The sequence below is a fragment of the Eubalaena glacialis genome, chromosome X (genome assembly GCF_028564815.1).
Source record: "Eubalaena glacialis isolate mEubGla1 chromosome X, mEubGla1.1.hap2.+ XY, whole genome shotgun sequence".
Classification (NCBI taxonomy): Eukaryota; Metazoa; Chordata; class Mammalia; order Artiodactyla; family Balaenidae; genus Eubalaena; species Eubalaena glacialis.
The window spans coordinates 95,143,928-95,164,662 of record NC_083736.1 but is presented as its reverse complement, the minus strand read 5'-3'; positions in this window follow the sequence as shown (position 1 = coordinate 95,164,662).

Sequence of the window (20,735 nt, the reverse complement as noted above, 5' to 3'; positions counted from 1 at the left end):
GAAAGACGAAAAAGTTCTGAAGATTGGTTTCACAACAATGTGAATCAACTGAACAGTACTGAACTGTACACTTAAAAATGGTTATGATGGTAAATTTTATGTTACGTATTTTTACCATAATTTTTAAACCTGTATATTAGAGTGTGATTACTCAAAAGGAAATATTAAGAAAAGTTTTTGTTTGGATATGTAAATACAAACGTAAAGAAGTCAACATAAAGGAACACGTGAGAATGTCAACTGTGCTTATGAGTAGGTGTTTGGAATGCACAAGAGGTTACTTTCATGTCCATGCTCTACTTGTATAAAAGGCTGGGTCAGGGTTTTGCCACGGGCTTGGGGGGAAGCACTATTGCTACTGACTCATTACCTAGCATAATAGAAACAATTACTGATAATCAGATACACCTGTCTTCTCTCTGATTATTAAGCTACTTCACTTTGGACAATTCACCCGACTTCTCCTGATCTCAAATTACTTACATGTAAAAATCGGGGATTAGAGCTAACCACCACCTCAATCAAGATATAAAGCATATACCACACTCCAAATGGTTCCCAGTTAATCTTTCCATCTCCCAGCTCCATATAAACCTTGATCTGCTCCCAGTCCCTATATATTCGTTTTGCCTGCTGCAGAATTTCTTGTAAATGGAATCATACATACTGCACACCTTTGTGTCTGGCTTTTTAAAGTCAGCATCATGTTTTTGAAATCCGTTTATGTTCCTGCCTTTTTTATTGCTGAGTGATATCCCACAGTATGGGTTGTAGTTCTCCACCTCGTTTACACAGTAGAGCCCCTTGGGGAGTTGGAGAATACCACCAGCTCCAAGCTATACCCACAATAATTAAAGCAGAATTGGGTTGAGACCCAGGCACCCACATTTTCTAAATTCTCCACGTGACTGCAGTGTGCAACCACAGTTGAAAGCTACTGTATTAAAGTATCAGCTTTTGGTTTATGCTTGCCAGAGACCCTAGGAATGGATGCCACCTCATTTTGCTGGCTTTCCACTCTGTTGTTTTAGGGACCTAGTGATTCCATTAGCTTAAATTAGAGATTGGCAGACTACAGCCCATGGGCCAAACCTGGCCTGTGGCCTGTTTTTCTAGGGCCTGCAAGCTAAGAATGGTTTTTACATATTTAAATGGTTAAAAAAATAATATTTCTTGACATGTGAAAATTATTTGAAATCCACACGCCAATGTCCATATGCAAAGTTTTATTGGAACACAGCCATACTTGTCTCTGGAGGCTTCCGCTCTACAACAGCAGAGCTGAGTAGTTACGAAAGAGACAAACTGGCCCACAAAGCCTCAAATATTTGTCACCTGGCCCTTTCCAGGGAGTTTGCTGAGCTCTGGCTTAGAGCAAGTGTCCTTAAAGCAAATGCACAGTAACTGTGGTAAATGGCTGACGGTCCCTTTGGCTAAGCCTGGGAAGAAGATTTACTGCAGTAACTTGCGACTTCACCGTAGGGTCCTTCCTCAGTAGTCCACTCATTCATGGTGTTCTGGCTCAAGTGTGGGAATTGAGTAAGGGACTACCATTTGCCATCAAGATAGGTCAAGTCACCAGATCTAATGCTTGATTTATTTATTTTTATGTTCTTATATTTTATTACAAATATTTATTTATATTTTATTTATGTTTACACTGATCAAATGCAACTTTGGAGTACGTCAGATATTTCAAGATCCAAGGGATCTGTTGATCAATTAGCCACCTTCAGAGGTTGCTACAGGTCAAACCAATGTGACTACCCTTCCATCCTTGCTGTTTATTAGGTAAACAGCACTCACCTTGAGGCAGGAGATTAAGTGCTCCTACTGGGCCTGCAACACCAGAACCCCAACATCTCCACTCAAATGAGCGTGACCATGTCAATGGCAGAATCTCCCATCTCATCTGTGGCCTACACAAGTCAGCCACTTCAGAACACTTCACAGGTGAAGATGCCCTCCGCACTAATGTGTTTCTCAATGCTGTGGGGGAAAGGAGTGTCCTCTGGGTCCCAAACAGCAGCTGCCTGGTCCACCAACACATTGACTTCAAAGGCATTTCAATTCAAGTGACCACAGGTGGTAACTCTTGAAACCGAGTCCCCCTAAAACCGAGTTCCCTTGCCAGGTTGATGATTAACTTCTCTATCCAAAACTTTATTCCCTCTCTTGTCCCACTCATGATCCCCTCAGGATTGAGGAGTATCAAAGAAAAGGGGGGACTGACACTGAACAGAACCCTTCAGGGCCCTCCTGGGTACCAAAGCCCCGCTGTGCTCCCTGTTTCTTGTCTGTAGAAAAAGGCTTTGGCCTCCTAGGCCTTCCCTGAGTTCCAAAGAACAGACACAAGCAGTTACTAATTAGGGAAGTGAGGAAATGCAGAAACAAAGGAAAAGCAGTCAAAGAAACGAAATTGAGTTATTTGTAGACAGGTGGATGGACATAGTCTGTCATACAGAGTGAAGTAAGTCAGAAAGAGAAAAACAAATACCATATGCTAACACATATATAGGGAATCTAAAAAGAAATGGTCATGAAGAACCTAGGGGCAAGACGGGAATAAAGACACAGACCTACTAGAGAATGGACTTGAGGATACGGGGAGGGGGAAGGGTAAGCTGGGACGAAGTGAGAGAGTGGCACGGACATATATACACTACCAAACGTAAAACAGATAGCTAGTGGGAAGCAGCCGCATAGCACAGGGAGATCAGCTCGGTGCCTGGTGACCACCGAGAGGGGTGGGATAGGGAGGGTGGGAGGGAGGGAGATGCAAGAGGGAAGAGATATGGGGACATATGTATATGTATAGCTGATTCACTTTGTTAGAAAGCAGAAACTAACACACCATTGTAAAGCAATTATACTCCAATAAAGATGTTAAAAAAAAAAAGAAAGAAAAGCAGTCAAGAAACAATAGTGCAGTGATAAAGCAGATTCCTAGTTTCTCCGTACGAGATAACAACTTGACACATATCTTTGAGCTGTTATGCAGAAACTAAGATCCCCTGACCAGGTGGAGAATGGTGACTCCATGCTGACCACAAGCACACAGACCCCAGACTGGTTAGAACCAGAATGCTGATGATTAAGATCCCTGAAACAGCACCCTGTTTCCTCACCACCAACCAATCAGAGGAAGGTCATGCACCCTGCAGCCCTCACCCCAGATGTTGCCTTTAAAACCCTTCCCTGAAAGTCAGCAGGGAGTTAGAGTCTTCTGAACACAAGCAGCCAGTTCTCCTTGCTTGGTACCCGGAAAATAAACACTGTACTTTCCTTCACCAACAACCCAGTGTCAGTAGATTGGTTTTGCTGCGCAGCAGGTGAGTGGACCCAAGTTCTGTCCAGTAACGCAACTGCAACTCTTTCACCATTGTGTGCCATGGAACACTAATGATTCATCCTCTATTACCAACTGGGTCCTTACTATCTTCAGATCCACCTAGACTGGATGACCTATCCTCGATCCCCACTTCCTTCAGGGCCCTTTGCTTGCAACCAATTTTGGTGTCAAGTACTCTATTAATCAAAGTCCCCACTTCCTTATGCCAGATATTCATTCTAGCTATTTCATAAAAATAAGACATCTTTAATAAAACATATCACCCAGCTTACAAAAATTCTGTGAGGGCCAGAAAAGTGGGCCTGGATGCCGCACAGCCAGGGGAAGCCCCCTCACGCCATGGGACAGGTAGAGCTGAAACACCCCTGCTGCCTATGAGCTAACCAACATGTATGACAGAGACTGAATTCCAGGCACTCTGTTGTGGCTGCCCGTAAAAACCAGAGACCTCTCCCATCATACATAGCTGATCCTGCATGTGGCTCCCACATTACTCAGTTCCTCCTCCAAGTTTCACTATGGTGCATAGGCTTGATACATAGAGATCTTCTTTGGGACCCTAGACAAAAGGGGGTCTAGGAAACATACACACACACACACACACACACACACACATATACAAACGGAGGGCTTCATTCTTGTTTTTAGCTTTCCAGTTCTCTACAGTACAGGAAAACATGTAAGAGTGTTTATGAGTGTTGGAATAGTTGCCAGCTCAGCCAACTTGAGGTATATTCCACAGGACCGATTTTTTTGCTATCGTAAATTGTATACTCACAATGAAAATATTATTTTCTATTTCGTGCAATTATTTTGTGTATATTAGTCTTACATCCAATAAACTGGTTAATCACTATTATTATAATTTTCCATAGATCCTCTTGAGTTTTATATGAAGACAATTATACTCACAGTTTTGTTTCCTTTCACTTTTACACATGTATTAATTAATGTATGTATGTATTTTGGCTTACTGCAGTGCCTAGGAGACTCAGTAAGATGTTGAACAGAAGTGATTATATGAATCATCTTTGCCTCTTCTGAGTTTGAATGGAATGCTTTTAACGTCTCACTATTACGTACGGTGTTTGTTGTAGTTTTTGTAAAGTACACATTATCATTTTTAAGAAATATCTTTCTATTCCCAGTTAGCTAAGAGTTATTTTTGTGGTTGTTTAATCTTGATTGGTTGTTGAATTTTATTGCATGCATTTTTTTTCTGGAATCTTTGTGATAATCATCCTTTTCTTGCTCCTTTATCCTATTAATGTGTTGAACTACATTATGAATCTCCTAATGTTAAACCAACATTGCAAGTTTGGTATAAACACAACTTTGCCCTGCTGTATTATCTGTTTTAGCCATTGCTGGATTAAGTTTGCCATTATCTTATTTCTATTTTTTGCATTTTTATAACTACTTAAGATTGACCAGTAATTTTGCCTTCTCATGCATGCTTTGTCAAGAATAAGCTTAATATTAATATTTTCTGTTTCCCCAATATAAAGTTCTTTTTTCTAGAATTCACCCATTTAGTATTAATTTTCAAATTATCAGCATATCTTTTTCATAATATTATCTTTTAAATCTTTACTGTCAGTACAAGCAAGACACCTTCTTCGAAAGTGGCTTATCTGTGCCTTCTAATTTTCTTGACCCATACTGCCAAAGCTTTCCTTATTTTTTTATATTTTGAAAGCACTACATCTAGCATTTTTATTCAACTCTTCCATATCTGTTATTGATTTCATTAACTTTGGCTCTTACTTTTATTATTTTTTTCTTGCCAATATGGAAATGCATGAGATGATTTTTATCAAGTATGTGACAAATCCACAGTCTTTTCATCTACCATCATGTTTTCTTTTATAATTGCTATCCTCGAATAGCATGGATATCCAAATATCCAGTACATTTAATTACTTGGAAAAGACCTGTGGTTTACCAATGTGGGGGGTTTAATTAAATCCATTGTTGGAATATCAGATGATTAAGGGAGATGGAACTGCAGCACTGAAGCAAGGGAACTGCTATGATAAGTACATATGAATTTCATTGAAGAGGACAGCATACAATATAGAAAGGAGTAGGAACAGAAAGAGCACGGACTTTGAAATCATATATCCAGAATGTGCTCTGTCACTTACTGCGTATGTGATTTTAGGCGAGTATTTTACCTCTCTGAGCCTCAATTTCATCATGCGGTAGTGCTGTTTGCCATGGGTTTCCATTTGTCCCTGTTCCGGGGACCTGGAAGAGCTGTACTTCTTGACCTCCTTTGTTTGGGCAGGGCTGTGTATGTGACTGGTTCTGGCTAATGGGTTGTGAGTGACATGTGCTATTTCTGGGCCAGAACATATGGTTGTTGGTTTGAGACCTTGCAGGGTCCTCTTCTCCTCAGGCACAGGGACTGACAACTCTCTAGATGATGGCTGCTCTGTCAGTTTGGGTCTCCAAGTCATTCCAGCAAGAATGGCTCAGACCCCCGAAGTCCACCATCCTGTGAGGGGCATGCACCTGCTATGGACATGTAGTCGAAGTGAGGAATAAGCCCCTGAGATACGGAGACTGTCTATTGTCACAGTATAATCTAGCCTATCTTGATTCTTGTATCTTATCTGTAAATTAAAATAACATCCTCTCAGGATTTTTCTGAGGATTAAATGAGAAAACTGGTATGACAAGGTTGCCACAGTGCTTGACATATAACAGGAACTCAAAAAATGGCAGCTATAATTATTAAATAATAATAACAAACTAGTTTTGAAAAAGTGTGGAAAATTGGTATAAAATGAGAGCTATTTCATCCACTCATCCTTACGGGTAAGTTGTATCATCTTTTCAAGAGTGGGGCATTTTATTTTATTTTGAAGGCTTCCTAATGACTAGCACTTATGCACTTATTTCTTGCCATCATGATATCAGAAACATAAATTGAGGTTATACGTAAAGAATGAAAAGGTGGAAAGATTAAGCAAAAGAGAGAATGACTAATGACATAAGATAAAATGAGTTAGCAATAAGTAGTTTCTTAATGAGAAGAATAGATTATAATTATTAGTAAGCGTACATTGTTCTTAGTAAAGAAAGGTACAAGTTATTAATGCGGTAGAAGAGATTTAGTTTGAACAGGCTTTCCCAAAATGTTTTCTGAGGAACACTAGTACTTCCAGTGGTCTGTGGAAGAATGTTCCATTCCCATATAGCTTGAGGAAACTACCTGCTACAGACTGAATGTTTATGTACCAACCTAGTCTCCAAGGTGACAGTATTTGCAGGTAGAGTCTTTGGTAGGTGATTAGGTCATGAGGGAGGTGCCGTCATGAATGGGATTAGTGCCTTTATAAAAGAGGACCCAGAGAGCTCCCTTGCCCTTTCTGCCATGTGAGGACACAGCGTGAAGACAGCCCTTTATGAACCAGGAAGCAGGCTCTCACCAGACACTGAACCTGCTGGTGCCTTGATTTTGGACTTCACAGACTCCAGAACCGTGAAAAATAAATTTTTGTAATTTATAAGCCACCCGGTCCATGGTGTTCTACTACAGCAGCCTGAACAAGCTAAGACACTACCCTTCTCTTTGAGATTCAAGTGGCATATTATCTTAAAAATATGACAATATAGAAATCCTTTTTACCTTCATTTTTGTATGTCCCGTATTTCTTCAATGGATAAAACCATTTTTGTTGTTGCTGTCTCTCAGACATAGTGTCTTGTAGAACAAACCTGAAAGTGCTGAAATGAGAGGAAAGAAATGGCTATTATATAATAAAAAATATATATACCACCCCTTTAACCATCTCTCAAACAATATTTAAATCCCTCACAAATGTAAACACCATCTTTTTCTTGCTGCATTTTACTCATTAAGTACCATCTACGTGATTTTTATAAAATGTATCATCTATAATTTTACTTAATATGGTTTTCTTAAATAAATTCACTGTTTTTTCTCACGTGAAGGAAAGGGGAGAGCTTTCAAGGAATGTAACAAGGAATGGTTAGAAAATCAGGAGGAAAGTCAGAAGCCAATAGTGTCTGGCTGGACTAATTTAAGCCGTTTAGAGAGTCCAAGCAGAAAAAGATTATGGCATCCCACCCCACACACACTTTGAAAAACTACTGATTAGCAAAGCAAATACACAAAACAAATTCTGAACCTTAACGTGCTGGCTACTTTCACACTTTTACTGAAAAAATATCAAATTACAAAAAGTCTCTCTCCTTGCCTCTCTCTACAGAACAAATTAAGAGACAGAAATTCAGATCAATTTTGAAATCATCGATATGAACTGGCATCTAGGAGTTCTCTGGTGTTCTTAATAACAAACGTGGTCAGAGGAGGGCAGAGGACGCCATCACATGGCAGGCAGTGAACACGAATACGGAAGAGAGATAAGCAAGAGTAGGGCTTTAATGTGGGGGTTGGGAAGGAAGGGGGAAGGGAGGGGTCCACCCAGTTTCCCGAGCCTAGCTGCCGAGAGCAGCCCATGAACGCCTGCCGCCCGCTGTCCTGCCAATTCTGAGTAAACCTCTAGGACCGGCGGGCGCCCCTCCTACCCGACTACCGCCTACCACCTACCGCCTACCGTGGCAGAATATGAAAGTTGGGGGAAAGGTTGGGATTGGAGCCAGAGCCTCATCAAAGTTCCCCCTCAGCCAGGACAAGTATCTTAATTCTAAAGGTCTTCTTCACCTCTCGGTCTGACGCCTCAGAAGGCCAAGCCGAGCTACCCACCGTTGGGCACGCTCTCCACACGCGGAAAGGGCGCCCCCCTCGGTCGCGACCTTACGGCGTCACATGACTGCGGGGTGTACGTAACGTAACGCGCGCCGCCGTGTGGCCCCACCTGACTTCCAGGGGCTTGGCTGGCGGAGGCCACAGAGTAGAAGGATGCAGGTGACCTCGGGGTTCAGGAGCCCTCAATCCTGAACTGACCGAGAGAACTGAGCCTCAAGACACCACAGCATGTCCCGTGACCATAGAATATACACGACCAACAGCCGAAAGCTAGGTGCGGTGCGGTGTTCACATGACTGCAGGCGCTTTGCCTGCCATGTGATGGAAGCGGCCACATCCCTGTTGACTCAGGGATCTGAAGATTCTGGTAGCCAGCAATCTTCACGAGATAGAGATGGCTGAGCCTGATATGTGACCAAGGGGGATATGTGACTGACCATAGCATCCATACGACTCTCAGAAGCGGGTCACCTTTGTGACTTGGAGGGCTGAGGCTTCCACATGCCACTAGCTAGTGAGGGCCACATGACAGGATGAATCCACATGATGGGCAGGGTTTAGGAGTCTGCCATGCTCTAGCGACTTGAAAAGCTGGATCTACCACATGATCATAGTGGCAGTAGGTCCAGAGGGACTACATGAGCTCAGGGTTTAAGGGCTCATGGTGCTGACATGACCGGCCACATAAGTGTCTGGGCCTGCCACTTGATGGCCGCATCCGTGTGACCATAGCCTTAGGAGCCCACGGTGCTCAAAAGCTGGGTCAGCCTCCTGAGTGTAGGATAGTGACAGTAGGGTTCTCCCGGCTGCATGTTTCAGGAGGCCGTTCTCTTCACGAGACCTGGAGAGCTGAGATTGCCCACATTCCTGGGCTTCCCGTTGATGGTGGTGCCTCCGGATGATCTTCCTCAGAACACAAGCTGGCTTCACCTGCCCCAACCTCTTTTTAATGTGCTAGTGTGCTTCGTTCATGTGCTAATTTTTTTTCCTAATAACATGTGAAATTTAACACATAGCAGTGGACTAGGTCCTCCCTAAATCCATAACCATTGCCATATTTTAGGGACTACTTCAAAAACCTAAGCGGTGGGTATAGGTAAGCTTTGTTGCCGTAATTTCATGCAAGTCTAAGAGAAATTAAAGCAAACTCAATAAGTGAATTTTAGCTGTTAATTTGAAAAAAAATGTATATAATGATTACTATGTGTCAGGCACTTTAAAACGTCAACTCCTTTAATAGTGGCAATTCTATAAACTAGGTACTATGATTATTATTCCAGTTTTCACAGATGAGACAGTGGAGGCACAGATGTGTTAAGTCACTTGCCTAAGAGGTAACTGAACCTATAGGTGCCAAACCAGGGTTTACTCCCAGGCACCCTGGCTCCAGACTTTGTGTTTTGATCACCCACAAGATTCTCCAAAGAAAATTAAGAATAATTCAGTCTTCCTTATTCAGACTAACTGGAAAGCCATCGGCAGTTACTGAAAAGTTGAGATCATAGAGGACCTCTTTAAAGTGCCGTTTAAATAATTTCCAGTACTACCAGTAATTAGAACTAATCCAAGCTGAAGCCAGTTAAGGCCCTCAGATTCATTTTAAGGTATAAATATAAACTTATCCTTAATAAGTGAAGTATTTGTGTATATAAAAGGTGGTATAAAATGCTAGATGTTAGTTGAAAACGTTTTCTTCTTTTATTTTTAAACACTCTAAAGAGAAATATTGCAGACTTTATGGCTCTTAACGGAATTCCAGAAGTTAAAAATGAGCAGAATCTGAATTAGATATTGCTGCACTTATATTTTGTTTGCATCTTTCTAGAAAGGACAGAGAAAGGTAAAGGAGAATATACAATATAATTTTGGTTTGTGTTTTTTTTAATTGCAGTTTTACAAACGCCTCTTTTGCTGATTTGTGTGGAAAACTGAAGATCTGTCTGTATATCCAAAATAGATCTGATGTGATCTTGCTCGTTTGCTGGCTTAGGCAAACTTAATGCTCTACAAGCAGTGGGATTATTTTGCTGGCACCCTGCAACGTGGCATGGCTACATAAATAACCTGAAGAAAATACAACAGACCAAATTTTGCACCATGGTTAAATTTGAATATACTAGTAAGGATAACAGACTGTGTTTGTAGTCCTAAGCCTATTGAAGGAAGTAGTGATTTTTTGGAGTGACTCTGTTTGGGTACATTGGTGTTACTTAGATAATTTTGGAAAATTATTTATGGGACACATGTAAATGCAGGGTATGAAAATGGAGCCACATGTTTACAATAGAGCCTATTATGAAACCTCAAGATAGATTTAGGAAGCATCTGTGTACAATCACTGGATGGACTCTGACATCAAGACCTGATGTCTGTCCCAACTGTAGTTTCTGTACTGGACAAATCCACTAATGGTGATTGTGAGGTCTACTTCTTTCACCAAAAGACAAACCCTGGAGTTCTAATTATAACTTTTCTTTGGAAGGGTCAGATATTCTCCTGTCAGAACTAATGGTCGTATCATTTATTCTTTCCCTGCGATGATTACCAGGAGTTATTTTAGGATTAAAAAATATATTTAGTTACACCAGTGGGTGCCCGTCAGCTCTTTCTAACATACATTGGGGGAGGGACGCTAAGGCTATGGATAAACACCTGTATGAACACAGCTTATATGAGCTAGGCCGTTTAGGCACTGCATGTATCAGGTGCTGTGTCTATTTAGGTGAGGCAGGCTGATAAGCTATTCTTCTTGAATGTTGTTTGGGAAGGTTTACTGGGAACAACTTTTACTTCTTTTATATTTCTGTTTTGGAGGTCAGTGCTAGTGGCTTTGTTCAACACAGAGAAATGGGAAAGGAGAATAACAGACATTTGTGATGCTGCTAAATTAAACACAAATACTCAAATGCTTTTGGTTCAAACACAAATATGTACAACTCAAGTAGAGATCCTATGTGAATTTACTTTCAGAAAGTAAAATTGACTTAATCTGGTAACGTTATCCAAGAGAACTTATCAGATATTGCTGTACCTTTATAGAAATGGTAATCGAAACGTTTTTCTTTGTTCCTTTAAGAAACTCGTTAATTAACTAGAAGTGACTTTACTGTCAGTGTCAAGCAGTGGGAAAGAAGAGAAACAATTGCAGATGGTGCTCCCTGTCAGAGTACTCAGTGTGCTCCCTTTCCCCAGCACAGTGTAAATTTTAACAGCTCTAGGGGATGAGCTCATTCTTGGGGACTACCACAGCCTGGAAACAGAAAACTACATCCACAGTGAAAACTTCTTTTGAGGCCAAAGGATGGAAAGGGGCGAGAAGGCAGGGATTCCTTACAGGGATTTTGCTCATAAACTATGTCATTTGTGATGGTATGATTCTCTGGTACAGTTTGAAAATCCCATCCACGTGAAGACCATTTAAAAATCAAATAAGTGTGGTTCAAGGCTTTAAAAATTATTAGACAGGGAGAATTGAAGTGGTCCTAGCTTGTCTCTTGTTATCCACTCATTGTAACTATTTTTTTGCCACACCCCCCAAATAATTCTAACTATAGTCTTTGAAAGTATTGTGAGATGGGTTTTTACATAAACAGCCACATTGTTTTCTTGTTACGATATCACACTGCCATCTACTGCTGGTGGATATGTTCCCATATGATGTAAATGAGTGACCTTTGCCAGTTTTCTTTAGAATAAAAGCAGGCTTTGAGGACTAAGTTCTATCAATGAACTTTGCATTTCTGTAACATCACCAGATGATTTTTGAATTATCTACTTCATGTAGCCTGTTTGGGTCCAATGATAATCTAAAATGTACATGATGCTCTATCTTTTTTTCCCCACAAAATCTGGAAAAACATGGCATATCCTGTGCTCTCTAAAAACTGAGTGGGACTTGCAATAGTTGACTATCACTGGATTCTGAAATTCTAATTTAGTCTAGTGTATCTGTTTTTATATGGGACACTTTGATGCAATTCAAAGTCTCTCAAATAGGGAGGGGGATCAAGATGGTGGAGTAGGAGTATGTGGAGCTCACCTCACCCCACAAACACATTAAAAATACCCCTACATGTGAGGCAATTCTCACAGAAAACCAACTGGAAACTGGCAGATCTCCCATACAACCAAAGCTGCAAGGAATATCTCTACATATCCAGGAAGGACAGAAAAAAATTTTAAAGGCATGAGGACGGTCCTGGCACCCCTGGGAGAGATCTGTAAAGGAGGAAAAGTACACATAGGCAGACCTTTGCCCCAGGGAGCCCCCGTGCCTGCTGGAAAAGCCACTAGGATAGATGGAGGGGCTGGAAAAGCCTAAGTTCTACTCACAAGGAGTGCATGATACTGGCTTGTGAACAATCAGGGCAGAGAGAGACTGGCACTGTGGCTGCTGCCTTGCTGCACTTCCCAATCCAAAGCACACACAGTGTGGTGGGGCCACAGATGCACACAGCAGCTGAGCATTGAATCTTAGGTAGACAAGTCCAGGGAGAGGACTCGATCTAGATGTGTGGAGACAGTCCGGAGGGCCTGGGATATGGTCTGGGCCAAACCAAGGAGCCCATTGTCAGCCTGCACATAGTGGGGGCAGGTCCTGCCACAGTGCCCATTGTCAGTGTGCACACAGTGGGGGCAGGTCTGGCCATGGTGGACTTTGAACACAACAGAGAAAGGGATGCAACCTTGGGCTGCTTCTGGGCAGAACCGTGGATGCCTGCACGGGAGGCACGTAGGTTTGCGGTGACCACACAGACCTCATTTGCTTCAGTGGTCACCTCGTTTGCATCAGGGCATGTGCTCAGGGGCAATGGAAGCTGACTGAACCTGACCCTCAGGGCTTCTACTCCAACAGCTGGGAAGCAGACCCCAGCCCCAACAGGGCTGTGACAGCCATAGAGCAAAGAGGAGGCCCCAGCCAACAACCAGTGCAGGCTCTGGTCAACACAACTTCAAACACACCCCCTATCAAGGGAACAAGGGCCAGCACACTGTAAGGAAATACGTGGCAAGCACCCACACCCAAACCAGCCCTTGCACCAAAGATATTGGCTCATACCGTCTACACAGGGATCCTCTTCAAGAACACAGTAGATTCATGCTTCTCCTAAATTCAGAGACAAAGAAAGTTAAGTAGAATGAAAAACAGAGGAACTATCCCCAATGGAAAGAACAAGAGAAATCCCCTGAAGGAACAAATAATGAAAGAGACCTCACCAGTCTACTAGACCCCAGATTCAGAAAGGAGGTGATAAAAAGGGTAAAGAAATTAAGAAAGATTGTTGATAGAAATGCAGATCACTGCAACAAGGAACTAGAAACTATAAAGAGAAATCAATCAAAACTAGACCACTCAATTGCCGAGATAAAAAACAAACTAAAAGCAATAAATAGCAGACTAAACAAAGCAGAAGAATAAATAAGTGATCTGGAAGATAGAATAATGGGAATCACCAAATCAGAACAGCAGACAGAAAGATAAATTTTTAAAAATGAAGAAAACATATGAGATCTATAGGATAATATAAAGCATGCGTAATATGCATAATCATATGCATAATGTGCACAGTCATATGCATAATAGGGGTACCAGAAGAAGAGGAGAGAGAAAAGGGGATAGAAAATTTATTTGAAGAAATTATGGCTGAAAACTTCCCAAACCTATAGAAGAAAACCGATATCCAGGTACAGGAAGCACAGAGGGTCCCACACAAGAAGAACCCAAATAGAGTGACACCAAGACGTAGCATAATTAAAATGGCAAAAGTGAAAGATATAGAGAACTACAAAGTCAACTGGAAAACAAGGTTTAAAATGGCAGTAAGTACATACTTATCAATAATTACTTTAAATATCAGTGGACTAAATGCTCCCATCAAAAGACAGAGTTACTGAATGGATTAAAAAAAACAAAAAACAAAAACAAGAACCTACAATATGTTGCCTATAAGAGACTCACTTCAGGGCACAAGACACAGACAGATTGAAAGTGAGGAGATGGAAAGCTATTTCATGCAAATGGAAACAACAAGAAAGCGGGGTTAGCAGTACAAATATCAGACAAAATAGACTTAAAACAAAGTCCATAAAGACAAAGAAGGACCTTATATAATGATAAAGGGATCAATAAAGAAGAGGATATTACACTTGTTAGCATATATACACCCAATATAGGAACACCTAAATATATAAAACAAATAGTTACAGACATAAAGGGAGAAATTAACAGGAATACTATAATGCTAGGAGACTTTAACACCTCACTGACATCAATGGACACATCTTCGAGACAGAAAATCAATACGGCAACAGAGGCCCTAAATGACACAATAGACCACTCGGACTTAATTTATACCTGCAGGACACTACATCCCCCAAATAAACAGAATACACATTCTTTTCAAGCGTGCAAGGAACGTTCTCTAGGAGAGGCCACATACTAGGTCAAAAAACAAACCTCAACACATTTAAGAGGATAGAAATGACTTCAAGCATTTTTTTTTACCACAATGTTATGAAACTAGAAATCAACCACAGAAGGAAAACTGGGAAAAGAACGAATACATGGAGACTGAAAAACATGCTACCAAAAAACCAGTGGGTAAATGATGAAATCAAAGAAGAAATCAGGAAATACCTCAAGACAAATGACAATGAAAACACAACCTTCCAAAATCTATGGGATGCAGCAAAAGCAGTTCTCAGAGGGAAGTACATAGCAACTCAGGCCTTCCTCAACAAACAAGAAAAATCTCAAGTAAACAAAAAGAGGAAAAGAATTAGAAAAAGAAGAACCAAAAAAATTCCAAAGTCAGTTCTTTGGGAAAGATCAGAGGGAAACAAATAAAATAGAGATAAAAATAGAAAAGATCAATAAAACCAAGGGCTAGATTTTTGAAAAGACAAACAAAATCGACACACTTCTAGCCAGGCTCACCAAGAAAAAAAGAGAAAGGGCCCAAATAAACAAAATAAGAAATGAAACAGAAGCAACAACCAATACCACAAAAATACAAAAAAAAACCCCAAAAAACATAAAACATAAGAGAATACTATGAACAGTTATATGCAAACAAATTAGACAACCACGAAGAAATGGACCAGTTTCTAGAAATATACAGCCTGCCAAATTTGAGTCAAGAAGAAACAGATAATTTGAACAGACCAATCACTAGAAGTGAAATAGAATCTGTAATTAAAACAAAACAAAAACCTCCCTGCAAACAAAAGTCCAGTACCAGACAGCTTCAACAGTGAATTCTACCAAACATACATAGAACTTATACCTATACTTCTCAAACTCTTCCAAAAGACTGAAGAGGAGGGAACAGTCCCAAATTCATTCTATGAAGCCACCATCACCCTGATACCAACACCAGACAAAGACACTACCAAAAAAGATGATTACAGGCCAATATCTGTGAAGAATATAGATGCAAAAATCCTCAACCACGTATTAGCAAACCGAATCCAACGATACATTAAAAAGGATCATACACCGTGATCCAGTTGGATTCATTCCAGTTGCTCTGATAGCCTTATGGGAGTTCCCCTGTATGTTATTTGTTGCTTTTCCCTTGCTGCTTTTAATATTCTCTCTTTATCTTTAATTTTTGCCATTTTAACTACAGTGTGTCTTGGTGTGATCTCCTTTGGCTTGACCCTGTTTGGGACTCTCTGAGCTTACTAAACCTGGATATCTCTTTCCTTTCCCAGGTTAGGGATGTTTTCAGCTATCATGTCTTCAAATAGGTTCTCTGCCCCTTTCTCTTTCTCTTTCTCTTCTCCTTCTCAGACCCCTATAATGCAAATGTTAGTACACTTGCTGTTGTCCCAGAGGTTTCTTAAACTGTCCTATTTCTTCTTCTCTTTTTTCTTTTTTCTATTCTGCTTCAGTTATTTCTACTACTCAGTCTTCCAGCTTGCTCGTCCATTCCTCTGCATCATTTCATTTACTGTTGATTCCTTGTAGTGTATTTTTCATTTCAGTTACTGTATTCTTCTCTGTGTGGTTCGTCTTCATATTTTCTAAATCTTTGTTAAAAACTTCTCACTCTGTTCATCCAATCTTCTCCTGAGTTCTTTGAACATCTTTATGATCATTACCCTGAACCCTTTATCAGGTAGATCGCCTATCTCCACTTCACTTTGTTCTTCTTCTGGGGTTTTATCGTGTTCCTTGGTTTGGATTAGATTCCTTTGTTGCCTCATTTTGTCCAATTTGCTATTTTATGTCTCTGTATCTGGTAGGTTGGCTCCATTTCCCAACCGTAGAGAAGTGGCTTTTTGTAGGAGATGTCTTGTGTGTCCCAGCCGAACTCTCCCCTCTAGTCACCAGAGCTATATGTTCTAAGGGTGCCCCCTGTTAGGGCTGCGTGTGTCCTTCTGTTGTGACCAGCGCACTACTGTGGGTGGTGGGGTAGGTGTGGCTGTCCCCTGGTCCAGTGGGTTGCCAGGCCCTGCTTTGTGCAGAGGCTGGTGGCCACTGGCGAGTGAGGCTGGGTCATGAGGCTGCTGGCTGCAGTGCCCCAGGAAGTCCCGGGATTAGCGCTGGCCCACTGGTGGGTGGTGCTAGGCTCTGCAGTGGGTGGTGGTGGAGCTAGAGGTCCTGTATCTAGTGTCAGCCTGCTGGTGGGCAGGGCCAGTTCCACATGGCTGGCTGCCGGGTTTGGGGGTGTCCAAAAGCTGGTGTTGGCCCACTGTTGAGTGGGGCTGGATCCCAGGGCAGCTGGCTGAGGGGTCCAAGGTGTCTTGGAACTGGTGTTGGCCTGCTGGTGGGTGGGGCTGTGGCCCAGGGAGTCCTGGATCTAGTGCTGGCTCGCTGGTGGGCAGGGCCAGGTTCCTGGGTCTCTGGCTGCAGGGCCTTGGAGTCCTGAAGCTACTGTCGGTTTGCTGGTGTGTGGGGCCAGTTCCTGACATGGCTGGGTATGCGGTCTGGGGTGTCCCAAAGCTGGCGTCATCCCACTGGTGAGTGGGGCCAGATCCAGGAGCAGCTGCTTGAGGGGCCCAATGTGTCCCAGAGCTGGTGCCAGCCTGTTGGTGTATGGGCTGGGTCCTGGTATGCCAGGCGGCAGGGCTGCGGTGGTTCTTGGGCTAGTGTTCCAAGAGGAATATTCCTTTTTACATATTTACAAATATGTACATTAACAGATGTTCTTTAATTTTATTATATTTTTATGAGAAAGAATTTCTTCTAAAAGCTTGAAGCTTTTAGAGATATTCCATATTGAAATTTAATGGTGCTCTTTAAAGAAAATTGTTGCTGATCATAAATGTTGACAATTTTCTTGCTGCTCATCTTTCATATCTTTATGAACTCTGTGTTGTATGTTTACAGAATGGTAATACTTGATAAAATTGTAACTATAAAGAATCCATTCCGTTCTAGTGAAACTATCCTGACACAAAAATGTCAAAGTACGATAGTAAAGAAAAAGCTTTGCCAAAAATTTGAGAAAGAAAATGAGATTTAAGTATGCTACCATGGATGCCTTTGTGGGTCTTCCTAAACTTACTGCAGGGGTGAGAGCTCTAGTGCTTTGTAACTACCCATTCACTAATTCAATGTAGGTATTTCCTGAATAGAAGTATCTGTTACCTGGAAAGACATAGTAGTTGAAAACCATTTGAGCTTGAGTATTGTGGGTATTATGCTCGTATTGATAATTGTGCTTTCAAATGGTGCCTGAAGGTGACATTTTTGTTTACCTACACAATATACATTCCTCTTCTTCCTAACTGGTCTCAAATTTTCATGAGTGCATTTCCTCCCTCATACAGTCACGTTTGGGGGGAATTTGACTGCTGGTTCCAAGGGTGAGACCAGAGTTACTCTAGATCTCACGCAATAATCCTATGACCCTAGCCACAGTCATTGGTTCAAGATTGGGCCTGAGTCTTTATATCTTTGAGTCACTGGATCAACTAACCTAAAGTCTCCTCTACCTCTGGGCTCTCAGTTATATAAGCAAATATATTTCCTTATCGTATACACAAAAGTGGATTTTACTTTCCGTTACTTGTAACTTCGTTACTTACTGCTATGTATGTTTTTGAAGATATGTTATCAGGTGAATGTAAGTTCAAAATTTTTAATCTTCTTAATACATTTTCTTTTATGATTTGATAGTAGCCTTCTTTGTTGCAATTGCTTGATGTCTATTTTGCCTGATAGTAATACAAATTAACCACGTTTCTTTCAGTTTTACTGATCATTGGTATTTTTTACCATCACTTTATTTTCATCCTTTCTCACAGTCTACTCTACCTGCTTCATGACCTACTGAAACACATTCATAATGCCTGTATTAGACTGTTCAGACTGCCAGAACAAAAATACCACAGACTAAGTGGCTTAACAACAGAAATTTGTTTCTCACAGTTCTGGAGGCTGGAAGTACAAGATCAAGGTGTGAGCAGGGGTGATTTCTTCTAAGGCCTCTCTCCTTGGCTTGAAGATGGCCATCTTCTTGCTGCTTTTTCACGTGGTTGTCCCTCTGTGTGTACACACTTCTGCTGTCTCTCTGTGTGTCCTAAACTCCTCTTCTTATAAGCACACCAGTCAGATGGGATTAACGTATCCCCTAACAGCCTTAAATTAACTTAATCACCTTTTAAAGGCCCTATCTCCAAATCCAGTCACATTCTGAGGCACTGGTAATTAGGGCTTCAGTATATGAATTTTGGGAGAACACAGTTCAGTCAATAACAAAACCTAATGTTAAGATGATGTTATCATAGGAAACAAGAGAGCAGAGGCAGGAACAATGATGCGGAGCAGGCAGGAGGATGGTAGGTTAGGCTTTCATTTTCCTATAGCTTCTCCAGTTCCTAAAATTCTCTAATGGCCAATGAATCCCAGGCATTTGACTGAGAAATTTTCATTGCTACTACCTCAGCCTGGACCTAAAGCATGGGAACTAGTATTCCACACTAGTTAATAGCTCACAGCTTAAAATCTAACACTTTCCTATCATCAATAGATCTGCTGTTTTCTTCCAAGATACTTGACCCTTCTTAACCTCAGCTTCTTAATTAGATACAGAGACAAAATAATTAGTCATACAACTCCAACTGTGAGAATTAAATGAAATTGAGATATACTTCGGCACATAATCAGGGCTGTTTGCTGGGTGGAAGGTTTGGAAAGCTGTTTCCTCAGCCATTTATGCACAGAATGTTCAGGTTCATTCTATTCTAACAGCTCTATATTCTAGGTCATGCCACAGCATTGTCTATGAGACATGCAGAAGGGGAAGAGTTGCGTCTGTGCACTGGGGTTAGACCTTTTGGGGGCCCAATTATCTCACCAAATCCCTCCCTTACTATTTAGCAACCAGAGCCACTTGCAGTTCTCTATTTCGACTCCTAATCTTCAGGAAGACAGAGACATTGCCTGAAATTTTTCATGGTCCTATCTTCCCTTTTTAGCACTAATCTTGACATGCACTAGGTGCATGAATGAATGAATAAGTGGATGAATGATAGTTATATTCCAGACATATATCTTTCTTCTCTGACAGTTAGTAGCCCCTGGCAGCCCAGAGCCTTAGCCCTATAGCTAAGTCCAGTGGTTAGGACTCGGCGCTCTCACTGCAAGGGGCCCAGGTTCGATCCCCGGTTGGGGAACTAAGATCCTGCAAGCTGCGCAGCACAACCAAAAAAAAAAAAAAAAAGATGGATGCATTATGTTGAACATAAATTATAGCTCAGTGAAGTTGGTTTTTAGTATGTCTTTGTATCCCTTCCAGAATCTACAGCTGTGTCATGCTCATATGTGGAATCAACCTGTATTTTCAGATTGAACTGTACAGTTGGGTTTTTCATTTCTTTGCTTGCATGCTTGTTTTTTTGTTTTGTTTTGGGTTTTTTTTTTGCCACAGCCAAGAATATTCTCAGGATCTCCTGACTTATACATCCAACCACATGCTCCCCACCCAGATTTTTCATAGGCTCCACAAACGACATGGTCAAAACAGAACTGTCAGTTTCCTGGCATTGCACCGAAGCTGGTCCTCCATTCATTTCCCCATCGAAGAAAACCGCCCTAACCCAGCTGCAAAAATCCACATTCCAAGAGACACACTTAATCCCTCTCTATCCCTTACCACAAACGTGGACTTCATCAACAAGTTCAGTACTTCCGAGGTACATCTCATTTCAAACCCCATCTCACCCCTTCCATTGCTACGACTGTGGTCTACGAGACTGTCACCTCTCACTGTCATGTGTGTAGTAGCCTCCTAATCTTGTCTCTTGATCTTACAGTTGCTCTATTTCAGTCTGTCCTCCAAAGAACATTTAGAATGAGCTTTAATAAAGTAGATGATAATAATAACTTCCCTTCCTTTCAGAAAGCACCCAATGGCTCCATCATAATAAGAACAAAACCCAGAGTCCTTACCATGGCCCACAGGACCTTCTGTTATTGGGCCCCTCCTACCATTCTCACCTCATTTTCTAACACTGTCCTCCCAATACACACTGGCATACAAGCTGTTCCCTAAAACTGCCAAGCTTGCCCATATCTTAGGGCCTTTCGTCTTGCTCTTCCCTCTGTCTCGAGGGCTCAGCTCCTATATCTTCCCACTGCTGACTGTGTACTTGTTGTTATTTGAATATTAAATCTAAGTTACGTCTTCA